We start from the raw sequence: 12,222 nt of genomic DNA on the forward strand, positions 1-12,222 counted from the left end.
GCCGCGGGGTGGGCGCCCCGGGGCCACGATCCCGCGCGCCGGCCGCCGCTGGGCTGGGGTCGCGCTTGGCTGCGCCCAGCCGCCTGCCACAGCCCTCTGCAGTGCGTCCCTGCGCCCCGTCGGAGCGCGGCGCCCTGGCTGAAGCCTGTCGTCACTCTGCAGGGACCAGGGGCTTTTGGAGGTGGAGGTTTTAACTCGTGACTGGTCTTTGCGATCCCGAGAAGTTGAAGGAAGGGACTAGGACACTGTGGCGTGGCCAGTGCCTCAGGAGAGAGGTGACCCAGTGTCCCTTCTGTAAGTCTGTGGTCCTTCCTGTTTCAGGACAGTTCCCCAGCCCCCTACTCAACCCCTTCAGTTTCCAAGACTCCAACCGCCATGGATCGACCTGCACACAAAGCTTTGTAAATTGCACTTGGGGGACTTAATTCTCTAGTCTCTGATTTTGCCTCCCTGTCCAGTTGTAACGCCTTCGGTAAGAGCATTTATTTACAGCAATGGCCTGAAACCCCTTTAACTACTCTGACAGCTCCTCGCTATAGGTAAGTGACGCCTGCAGAGACCCCTGGTGGACACCAGGAACCCTCAGCGAGAAGTGGGAGAGGAAGAGGAAAGAATGGAAAGCCAGTAAGTGGGCACTGAGCAGCAGAAGACCCCACCCCGCCCTCGACACACGTGCGCACACTCTCTGGGCCACAGGTGTGGACTGCTCCACCCCTGCTCTGTGGAAAGGTGGTTGGATAAATATGGTGATCCCCAATTCTCAGTGTAATTCAAGGGGACTCAGGAAGAGTCAGTCTTAGTCTGGAACTTGAAGCAGCCCCACACTGAGCCACAGCAGAATCAGAGTGAGAAATTAGTCCTGTGCCACGGCTCCTCCTGGGGTTTCCCACATGACTTTGTCCCCATCCCACACCCTTAGGGAGTTATTCACACTTGGGACCTACCATCTCCACAGCAACATAGTTGAGGTTTGAGAAAGGGAAGAACGGGTGTTTACTGCCTGGTTATTACTCTATTACTGCCCCCAAAATGCTACATGATAATGGACATACATACACACATAGGTACAAGTCATCAGCCAAGTTCATCCACACAGTACCTCTTAGCAACCTCATAAGGCAAATGAGGCCTATGATGATCCCCTTTGCAGATGGAGGGCACCACGTGGAGGTGGGGGTTAGTTATGAGTTGTATAAAGGTTAGCGCATTCTCCATCAAGCACTCTTTGAGTAGCAAAGTAACCGCTTCAGAGCCTGCCATCTGCCACCAAAACATTCCCACGCCTCCTCATACTGATAGGTAGGTTGTCACGGCATTGATTGTTTTGGGCTCCTGAAGTATCTCCATTCAGTGATGCTTCCAGAATTGTGGAATAGGGTGAAGCATGGAATCCAGGTTGTAAAACTGGGCCAAAGAACTTTGAGTAGGGGCTATTATGGCCATCACAGATATGCCCTGTGGGCCTCAGATTGTAGGTTATGTGGACTGGCATGGGGAGGATGGAGGAGACACCGTTGTCACTGCAATTGCCTCTGTTCCTCTTGCCCAAATGAAACAGGGAGATCACTTCAGGATTAATTACACTTCGTTTAGGAGCGCTTAACACATGAAGGTGCCCAAGGTTACCAGTTGCATATGTTTTCCATCCGGATGCTGATGTATCAGCCCAGCAATCAACACGCATCATATGAGTACATATTAATATATATTGTTATAACTAAGGGATTGGTGCCCCTCAGTACATTTTGGTGATAGCATATTTAAAAAGAAGTTGAAAAAGCAATAAAACTATGAAACCAAGTAACACTATGATTGAGAGACATATTTTGTCTGAATGTACTATCCAGAAAGATGGTGGGTCTTGGATTATCCAGCTGTTACCGAGCTGTGTCAAGGTTGTCCTTAGTGTCCATCTGTAAGGTAGGCAGCAACCTACGAAGGGAAAATAAGCAGCTGACCCCTACAGCCTTTGAATCCTAACCAGGCCCCACAGAATACAGCAGTGACACCCCTAGAAAGATGGAATCAGATAGACCTCAAGGTCTAAAAGATTTTTGTTTAGATTTTTATTTTCTTTTTTGAGAAAGTGTCTCACTATGAGGCCTAGGCTGGCCTCAAATTCTCAATTTTCCTGTCTCAGCCTCCCAAGTGCTAGAATTACAGTCATGTACCACCACCCCCTTCTGAAAACCAATTTTTAAGACTTATTACAAAAAAGGGAAAAGTTTCATATGTGCATTTGAGCTTGTAGCTACAATGTTATATGGTTAAAATTTCTAGTAAAAATGATTTATTAATTAAAACCTATTGTTTGAATTCCCAAGGACATAATAAAGGTATATTAATATGGTGCTGGTGATGTGGTAACAGAAAGGAAATATATAGAAAGTTCTAGAAATAGGTGAAGTCATGATGTCAAGATTTTTTTATCCTTTTGGAGAAACAAGGCAGTCCTTAGAAAAATCAATTCTAAATTAATACATAAAATGGCAAACATTTACATTTATAAAAGGCAAACATATATTTAATTTCTATAATAACTTGTTTCAAATAGGTACTGAGTATCTTTTAAACGTCAAGTGCAGAAATATTTCACACGGTTCAAGGTCAGACTTCTCAACCTCACCAGGGTCCCTGGGAACCTGACCAGAGTCATTACAGTTAGAAACTCACTCATTAAAGCCAATTACCTTACTTTCTAGGAGTTGCACTCAGGTCCTGTTGACTCTTACTGTAAACACCATTCTAATCAGGGTTATCTGATTTCTGAGATCACAGCAAGTGCTGTGTAGACAAAGCAGGTCATTAGATGGAAGAGATTTGTCATACAAAGCTTAGAGCCCAGCCAGACAGTACTGCTTTGGGTGGTGAGTCATTAAGATAGGACTTGATTATATTCTGTGTGATCAACTTAAAGAACCTTAAAAATATGAAAGATACTTGTAAGTAAATTTTCATGTAACATGAGTAAAATAAATATGTTTCACTTAAAGAGGTAAGCTTTGTTTTCCTAGAGAAAAACAAAATCCGTATGTTCAAAAGCATTGTAACTCAAATATAGTAGGCACCCAATATTTGTTCAGTGAATGAGGAATGTCTTTAACTTCTTCTGAATGTCTTACACTAACATCTTTAAACACACACATCAAAATGAGTTTTGTTTCCCACTATTTTCAAATTTACCCTTTCATTATTCATGATTTTTCTCTCTAGGTCAAATCCAGGAGAAGGACTGAAAGGAGAAAATGTGTTTCTCACCTTGCATCATCACCTAGCTCCTGACAGGCGACAGGAGCTGTTCTCTGGTCAACACTTCCATCAGATTGCTGAGACCTCACCTGAAAGCCATCTGGGACATCAGATGCTTCACAGGTCGGCTTTCCTTTCTACTTCTATATACTCAGCATCCACAGTCCCTCTGTCTACAGGAAAAACCAAAGGGTTACGGAGGGACCTTCAGAAAAGCAAGCAAATGAGCAGGAAAGTCTAGTCCACATCTGGTCTGCATCTCTGTGACTCACAGTCCCTGTATCTAAGCATAGAGATGCTCAAAAGAGAGTCTGCTCTTGCTGTCCCTTCGCATTCCCTCATCAACATGCAGATCTAGTTCAGTCAGGTCTTTATCAATGACTAGCAATGCTGGCTTTCAGATGTTTTCTTTTTGATAACTCAAGTCTTCATATGCGAGAGAAGGGACCCTCTAGCTTCTATTCCAACTTTATTTTTTTTAACTCTGGTAGATAAGTATTTAAAATTATTATCCTCTTTCCATGCATTATAACCATGTTAAAGAAATCATTTATTATTTAAATCAACATCTGCCAAGACGTGCCCCACTTTCATACCTCACTCTGTACTCTTCCACTGCTATAAATACACCCATGATAAACTCTCCTTTAATAAAAAATATGTCTCAATGACACACATTTTTGGAAGAATCTTTACTACTAGCTATAGGAGTAGGATTCATAAAAGTGTACTCAAGAATATTAGAATAACAGAGCTGCTATATAAAATATTGACTCAGAACAGGGAAAACAGCCCAGGAAGGGAAGGGTGAGTACAGTCAGAATTAGTAAGCTCCAAAATAAGAAACTCTTTGGGAAAACCAACAAGTGTGATACTCACCAAAAATGAAAGGCAAAGATGATGAGGAGGAAAACAAGCTTGACCAATGGCAGAAACAAGGCCATTTCTCTCCCTGCTTCCATGTTTAGCTAAGCCCTGTGTGCAGACATGATTCATGGTGCCCAGCCACACTCACATGCATCAAAGAGAGAATGTGCCTTCAAACGGAAAGGTGCTGCTTTCTTGGCTTCATGAGACATGCTTGACTTTTCTGTAAACACAGCCAGAAAATGTGTTCGTCAACCTCATTACTCATCCATCAACAGTAAGTGAGGCAGTTACTATGTACCAAGCGCTGTAGAAACAACAAAAATGAGTAAGCACAGTCCTCAGCAAGGAACCTAAAATCTAGGAGAAAAGGTTGAACCAGTGGGGCTGGGCATGGTGGTTCACATCTGTAATCCCAACTACTCAGCAGGCAGAGGTAAAAGGACTGAGGTTTAAGGCCAGCCCCAGGCAAAAGTTTAAGACCCTATTTGAAAAAATAAGGTAAAAAGGGCTGGGAGTGTATGGCTTACATGGTAGAGTGCTTGCATAGCAAATGTGAGGCCCTGAGTTTAAACCCAAGTACTGCAGAAGAAAAAGGAGGAAGAGGAGAAGGAGGAGGGAGAAGAGAACAGAGGAAGAAAGGAAGAGGGAGAAGAAGAAAGAGATTGAATGTAGTGTTGTAGGAGTTCAAAGGAGAAGAAAGAAAAATGGGTCCCTGAGATGCCTGTGGATAATGTTGGGAGTAGCTTTTGAGGAGGATTCTGATGGGCAGTTAAAAAAAAGTGTGTGTGTGGGGGGGGTAGGATCCAAGAAGTAATAAATCACCAAAGAAGCAGAGGTGGGAAAGGTCTGAGTGTGTCCTGAAAATAGTGATCCAAGATGACCAGAATATAGGGGACATTTAGGCAGAAAGGTAAGAATCTAGAAGTGATCTGAATTTAGATTATCTGACTGCCAGATAAAGACTCCATTGTATGAATTTCAGTGATAATGTGTGGTTATAAGCAGACACTGTTGGCTGCTTAGTCAGTCTTCCTTTTTTGCTGGAAGAGCACTAATTTTGTTCAGAGGCTATCTCCATAAGGTCCCCCATGAAGCCCTAGAAGGGAGTTCAAAAATGCTACTAGCCGGAGCATGCCTATAATCTCAGCAACGCATGAAACAGAGATAGCAGAATCACAGACTGAGGCAGACCAGGGCAAAAGCACACAAACCTCTCTAAAAAACAAACTAAAAACAAAGGGACTGGAGGCATGGATCAAGTTATAGTGCCACACATGAGGCTCTGAGTTCAATCCCCAGTACCACCAAGAAAAGTAAGCTAGTAGGAATAGGAAGATAAATTACAAATGTGCAAACCAACAGGAAAATCAATGCAAATGGCTGGACCTTTATCTGCAGGAGAGCGGTCTGGCTTGTAACTAGAAATAGAGATCTTGGACTCAGAAAAGGCTAGGACTGGAGAGGCAGAGAGATTTGGGAGTCCTCCACATACAAAAATGTCATCGTCTAAATAATGAGACTGGAAGTATCAACTAGAGAGAGTGTACACCATGAAAAAAGGGGGCTGAAGGCAAAACCCAGGGAACCCTAGAATTCTATGGAGAGGATTCTGTAAAGGAAACTGGGAAGGAATGGTGAGAAAGACAGAGAACCCATAAGTGAGCTTCAGAAGATGGGGAAGATCAAAGCATAAAATTCTGTAGCATTCATGGGGTTTGTCACAAAGTTTCTTCAGGGTGTAAGAGCCATTTTCAGCATTTCAAAAACCTAGCTGAAAAGGATGTTTGCCCACAGTGGGGCTGCACAAACTAAAAGCTTCTCTGGTTTTTTATTAGAATCAGAAAATTTTGTGTGGTTACACTGACATTTCACAATGGGCTGGAACTGATTCACTGTGGGTGACATCACAGAACTCTCTGGGATGTGAATGGTGACCCTGTCACTGTGCCCAAATATCCAGTATGCTATCAGTCTCAGTCTAGAAATAAATGACAGAATTAAGCATGAGAACAGAGACAGAGCACAAGTAAGTGCATATTTACTTATTACAGCTATTTTTCAGCATAGCAACCGTGTGAACAAAATGATCAATTTATAATACACCTTTGATGATAGTAAATCTTGGGTTAAAATCTTGGGTAGATCAGAGATGGAATTAAAAAAACAATGTTACCACAAATGGGAAACATCACTTTGACAGGTCCTTCCTCAGCCCTGTGGTTACAGGCTGTCTAGACCTTTCACTGCAAACACAAACCCAGAGTTAGTCCTAAACACATCTGGTCATTTGTTGGGAACCACAGTCCCACCATGGAGCAGGCTGGATCTGTCCTGAGTGCAGCCTGGCACCAGCTGTGCCTGTCCCCTAATGCCTTCTTGTCACAGGCAGTATTAGTGATGGGGCTTGGTTTTCTGCAGGCATGATTCCCCTGCTGAAAACTATCTCTGCTTTGAGGCCTGGACCATCCAACATGGGCCCTAAGATCTAGGGGTTTTTTTTGTTTTCCAGTTTTACTGTCCCCTACCTTCAGTACTACTCTGTAACTGAACTCTGCTCCAATCTTGACAACCAAGCAAAATTAACCTAGACTTCTGCACCTAAAGCATTGTACCATCTCTGCCCCAAACTCCTGTTGCCGGCTCCCATGCCCTCTTAAGTATACAGCATTACTCAGACCAAAGTTTGAATGGTGGGTAGGACTTCTAATCACCTCCTAGAAAGGCCAACCCTTCTATCTGGTTATGAAGAAGAAGGAGGAGGAGGAAAGGAAGGAGAGGAGTGGGAGCCTGGTGCCATGGGTACTACCTGTAATCTTAGCTGCTGGGGACATAGAAATCTGGAGGATCACAGTTGGAGGCCAGGCAAAAACATTCACAAGACCCCCATCTCAACCAAGAAAAGCTTGGCATGGTGGCACACACCTGTCATCCTATCTATGTGGGAAACCTAAATAGGAAGGTTATGGTCCAGGCCTACCTGGGCCTGGACACAAGACCCTATTTGAGAGATAACAAAATGAAAAAGAACTGTGGGTGTGAATCAAGTGCTAGAGCACCTGTCTGGCAAGTGCAAGTCCCTGAATTTAAACCTCAGCACTGCAAAAAGAAAGGAAGGAAGAAAAGGAGATGCTCATTACATTATGTTATTAAGGTTTTGACTTTTACCACATTCCAGCGTCTGCTCTAAGCCATATATACATTAATATACTTGCCACAACCCCATAAAAAAAAACTTTGGCTTAAAGAGATCACATAGCTTTCCCAAAAACAAGTAGCTAATAAACTGGGAGGCCAGAACCCATATCTGGGCCAGTTACCTTTCCCCATGGATGCACCCCTGGGCTTCCTTTATCTTACAGTCAGAGATAAAGGAATTTATATAACTGATAAAATCTTTCAAAATCATGTATCAACAGGGAAAAAACAATAAAATAATTTTTTATGGTAGATAATCTGGGAACCACCAATCTCTCCGATACTGTCCTCTGAGGACCAGGTAGGTCCAGAATAGGGATCCAGCCCACCTGGTTCCCAATCCAGTGCTCTGCTGTGCCATGTGTGCTCTCCTAAGGTTCTACAAACAGCCTGATCATGCCCTGATTGGGAAGTGGGACAAAGGACAGTAGGCCCTCCATAGCTGTGAGCTCCATATTCTTGGGTTCAACTAACTTCAGATGGAAAATATTCCAAAAAATATGTCTGTACTTAACATATGCAGACTTTTATCTTGTCATTATTCCCTAAATAATACCATAAATTAATAATTTGCATATCATTAATATTGCATTAGGTATTATAAGCCATCTTGAGATGATTTAAAGCACTCAGAAAGATATGCATAGGCTATATGCAAATACTTTGCCACTTTATATAAGGGACTTGGGTACCTTTGGGTTTTGGTATGTGCAGATGTCCTGAAACCAATCCGTGACAGATGCTGAGTGAAAAAGTTAAATATGATTTCAATTAATGGATCAGCTTCTTCAAGCACTTGCTGCATTCTTCAGTCATATCATCCCATGTTTTGGACTATGAGGTGAAAATCAGTGTTGTCAGTGCATTGCAATTTCTTAAGCCAACAACTAGAGTCATACTCATAACCAGATAGAGAAGCTTTTGTTTCTTTTTCTTCCCAAATAACAGAGACTTCGGCCTTTTATTTATTTTTTTTTACTAGCATCTTGGAAGACTACTAGTCTCTGGATCTACAAGCAGGGCTTGCCTTCATATACACCTTCTATCTGGATTGGACAGAGGAAGACAGATCACTCCCTTAATGATAAAGGGCTTTTGAAGACTTTTGTGTAACTCCTGCCATGCTCTGGAGAATAATGCCCAGGAAAAGGGGAGCTTGTAAATCTTTATTGCTAGGTGTACCATTGTGTGTTTCCAGAGTAATACGGTGATAACAGATAAAAATCACAAAATAAATAATTTTAAAATGCCACATTGCAGATTCATCAAAGAATTGAGCATCCATCCATTCATGTTTTTGCCTCTCTCCCACGGAGGAATGAGGTAGCTCCACCTCCCACTAGCCAAGCTCCTTCTCTCTTCCAGTCCTGTCACAATGAAACCCATTCTGGGAAGGGCAGTGAGGCTGTACCTCAAAGTAATTCAGAAGATATCACAAGAACCCAGGAAAATGTTTTCTAGCCATGGTTCCCCATGGTCATGTCGTGGAAGACATTCTAATGCATCTTTGACTTTGTTGCAACTAGTGTAGGTTCACTGTAGCTATGCAAATTTAGATTGGGTGTTTTGCAAAGTTTACTTATATAATAACATATAATTATATAAGTTTACTTATATAATAGAAGTGTTAGCTTTTAGATATTCTTTCATCAAAGATACTACCCAGGCCCATATAAATTGAAAGACCAGCCAGGCAGCTTCTTAGAACAAAAATTTAAAAGAGAAGACTAATCACCCCTAAGATAAATTGGAAATATACCCTTTGTTAGCCTGAATAAACTGTAATAGGTCTTGCTAGTTTCAAACAAGACATTCTTAAAATAGACATTCCAGAACAGGCAGACACCACTGAGACACACACACACACCTCCACTGAGTGTTTTGGCAATGTACACTGCATGTACAAATAGTAACCAGTTGCCACCAGCGGAAATTCTAAAATCAAATAACGTATAGCTTAGTGAAATGAATGAATTTTTATTATCTCAAATTTAAAACCTTTTAATATATTTCCTAAAATGTTTTCTTTCAGAAAACCACAAAAGAAAATGGAAATGCAAACAAGAACTGCAGGAAAATGGAGAACAAGTTCATCACCAGCCAGTGAGGCAAATGAAGTGCCTAACTCTGCACAGTGCTCACTGCTGTGAACCAGCTTCTTCCCGCTCCCACTAAGGAAATGTTAAGTAATTATCTAAAAGATATAAATCGAAGCTACATTGCTAGCTTGCTCGGAGTGCTAACATGAAATTGTGTTCAAATCTCAGAAGCATTCATATTTTCTCACCACAGAAAAAGAAAGGAGGACCGAGCACCGGTGGCTCATGCCTGTAATCCTAGCAGAGATCAGGAGGATCACTGTCCAAAGTCAGTCAGGGAAAATAGTTCACAAGACCCTACCTCAAAAAAAAAAAAAAAAAAAAAAAAACCTCAAAAAGGGTTAGTGGAGTGGCTCAAGGTGTAGGCCCTGAGTTCAAGCTCCAGTATCAGAAAAAAAATAAAGAGGGAAGGAAGGGAAAGAAGGGAGGGAGAGGAGGGAGAAGAGGGAAAGGAGAAAAGAAAGGTTAGAGGGAAGAAAGGAAGGAAGGGAAGGAGGGAGAAAGGGAAGAAAACATTGTTACTGTGGAAAATAGTTTAGCAGTTTCTTAAAAAGCTGAATATACAATACTGAGCCATGTAATCCAGTCATTCCAGTCCTAGGTGTTTACCTACAAGAAAAGTAAATAAATGCCCAGACAAAAATTTGTACAAAAACATTCCTAGCAACATTATTTGTAATAGACAAAAACGGGAAAGGTCCAAATGTCTTCAGCAGTTCCATGAATAAATTGTGGTGTATACATACAATGGAATACTGTTGGGCAGAAAACAAAATGGACCAAATGAATCTCAAAACAAGTACACCAACTGAGAGAAGCCACACTGTAAAGTTATATACTGCACAATTTTGCTTATATGCAGTTCTGAAAGGTGCAAACATATGTAATCATAGACAGCAGGTCAGTGGTTGCTTGGGCACCAGATAGGCCATGGAAGAGAAGAATTACAGTAAACCATAAGGAAACTTTTAGGGGTTATACATATGTTCACAATCTTCATTAGGTGATGATTTCACAAGTGTATACATGTGTCAAAATTATACTTCTATAAAACCATTTTTAAGTTAAGTTTTAAAATTTAAAAGTAGACATCTACATGTGCAAAACACATTGTGTTTTTTGCTGAACTGGGGTTTGAACAGAGAGTCTTGCGCTTGCTAAGCAGGCCTTCTAATACTTGAGCCATGTCAGCAGGCCTTCTAATACTTGAGCCATATCCCCAGCCCTTTTTGGCTTTAGTTACTTTTCAGATAGGGTCTTACACTTTTTCCCCAGGGCTGGCTCAGACCATGATCCTCCTACCCCCACCTCCTCAGTAGCTGGGATTACAGGTGTGCCCCATGACACCTTGCTGAAAAATCTTGCTTTCAGTAAGAATCTGAGAGAAATCTTTGAAGACTAAGTGAAGTGTCTTTCTTTATGTTCTCAATGTCTAAAACAGTGGTTTTCCAAATTTAGGATACCAAAGAAAACCTGAAATGGTAATTTATAATGCAGATTCCAGGGTTTCTTCTAGACAGTGCACAAAAATATTTAGCAAACACTCTTCCCCACCAACAAATGTAGGCATCCTATACATTTATATATTTTTATGATGAAAATAATGTGTACATCATGCCACATCAAGCATTCTATGTTAGAAGTTTCATAAGTCTAATAGATTCTTGCAGTATGATTTTGTTGGTTTGCTTGTTTGGGTTTTTTTTTTTTTTTTTTGTCAAACTCTTGTATCTCTCTATAGCCAACCTGTACTTCCAATTAAGAAGAATGTAGCTCCAACATGAATGTTGCTTAATGATTTTGTTTCTATTGATGAGGAAAATAGGATGAAACATTATTTATTAATTGTACATCACTTGCTAATGATATGAGAGATTTCTTTGTGAATTTGATAGTAGCTTTTGAATATTAGAAGAATGTTTTCTCAATTTTTTACTATTTATAATGTAATAGTCATAAGAAAAATACATTTTAAGTTTAGCCTGCATTATTAACATTTTTCTTCATTGTCTAGATAATCAAAAAAGCAATAAATCAAGCACGTTTTGTCTTTGTCAGTTTCCATGGTGTAAATTATAGATACTGTCATACAGCCAATCTCACACTACTACTGGGAATGGAGTTGAGATGAGATGCCCAGTAGCACACCATTTACAGTATTCCCAAGCAAACATAATGGACATGCCCTTGTAGTATAAATAGGGCACAGAGCATACACCTGTAATCCTAGCTACTTGGGAGGTGGAGATCAGGAGGATCATGGTTCCAGGTCAGCCTGGACAAAAAACATTCTCAAGACCCCATCTCAATCAATAAAAGCTAGGTGCTTTAGGGCATGACTGTCATCCCAACTATACCAGAAGGACAAATAGGATCATATTCCATGATGGCCCAGGCATAAAGCAAGACCCTATGTAAAAAATACTTAAAGGCAGAATGGCTGGGAGTGTGGCTCAAGGGGTTGGAGCACCTGCCAAGCAAGCACAAGGCCCTAAGTTTCACCCTTACTACTGTCCCCTCAAAAAAGACTGTAGACAACAATAAAGTCCAGTAAAACTACTAGGAAATGCTGAGTTTTAAATATTTATTGTCTTTGTGTTTTAGTGTAATTTTTATCATTGTAATTTTATACAATTTAATTTTTAATGACTTTTAGTAATTTGGCTCATAAAATCCTTTGAAATTTAATAATTGGCTCTCAAGAACTGATGTAAATTGACTCCATCATACTTCTGGCTCCACTCCAGCCCTAAGGAATTCAGTCCTCCTTGGGTTGGGGCTCAGGAGTTTGTATTTAAATGTCTCCCAA

At 41.1% G+C, this 12,222-nt stretch overlaps 1 long non-coding RNA gene across 1 annotated transcript; it reads left to right on the top strand.

Annotated features, from left to right (window-relative positions):
* The first annotated feature begins 36 nt into the window (after positions 1–36).
* LOC141416462 (uncharacterized) lies at positions 37–11,585 on the top strand. Its single transcript, XR_012441186.1, has 3 exons — positions 37–294; positions 3,214–3,372; positions 9,347–11,585. It is a non-coding gene; the product is annotated as an uncharacterized lncRNA (long non-coding RNA).
* Positions 11,586–12,222: the final 637 nt, after the last annotated feature.

Source organism: Castor canadensis, chromosome 14, assembly GCF_047511655.1.
Source record: "Castor canadensis chromosome 14, mCasCan1.hap1v2, whole genome shotgun sequence".
NCBI classification, from domain to species: Eukaryota; Metazoa; Chordata; class Mammalia; order Rodentia; family Castoridae; genus Castor; species Castor canadensis.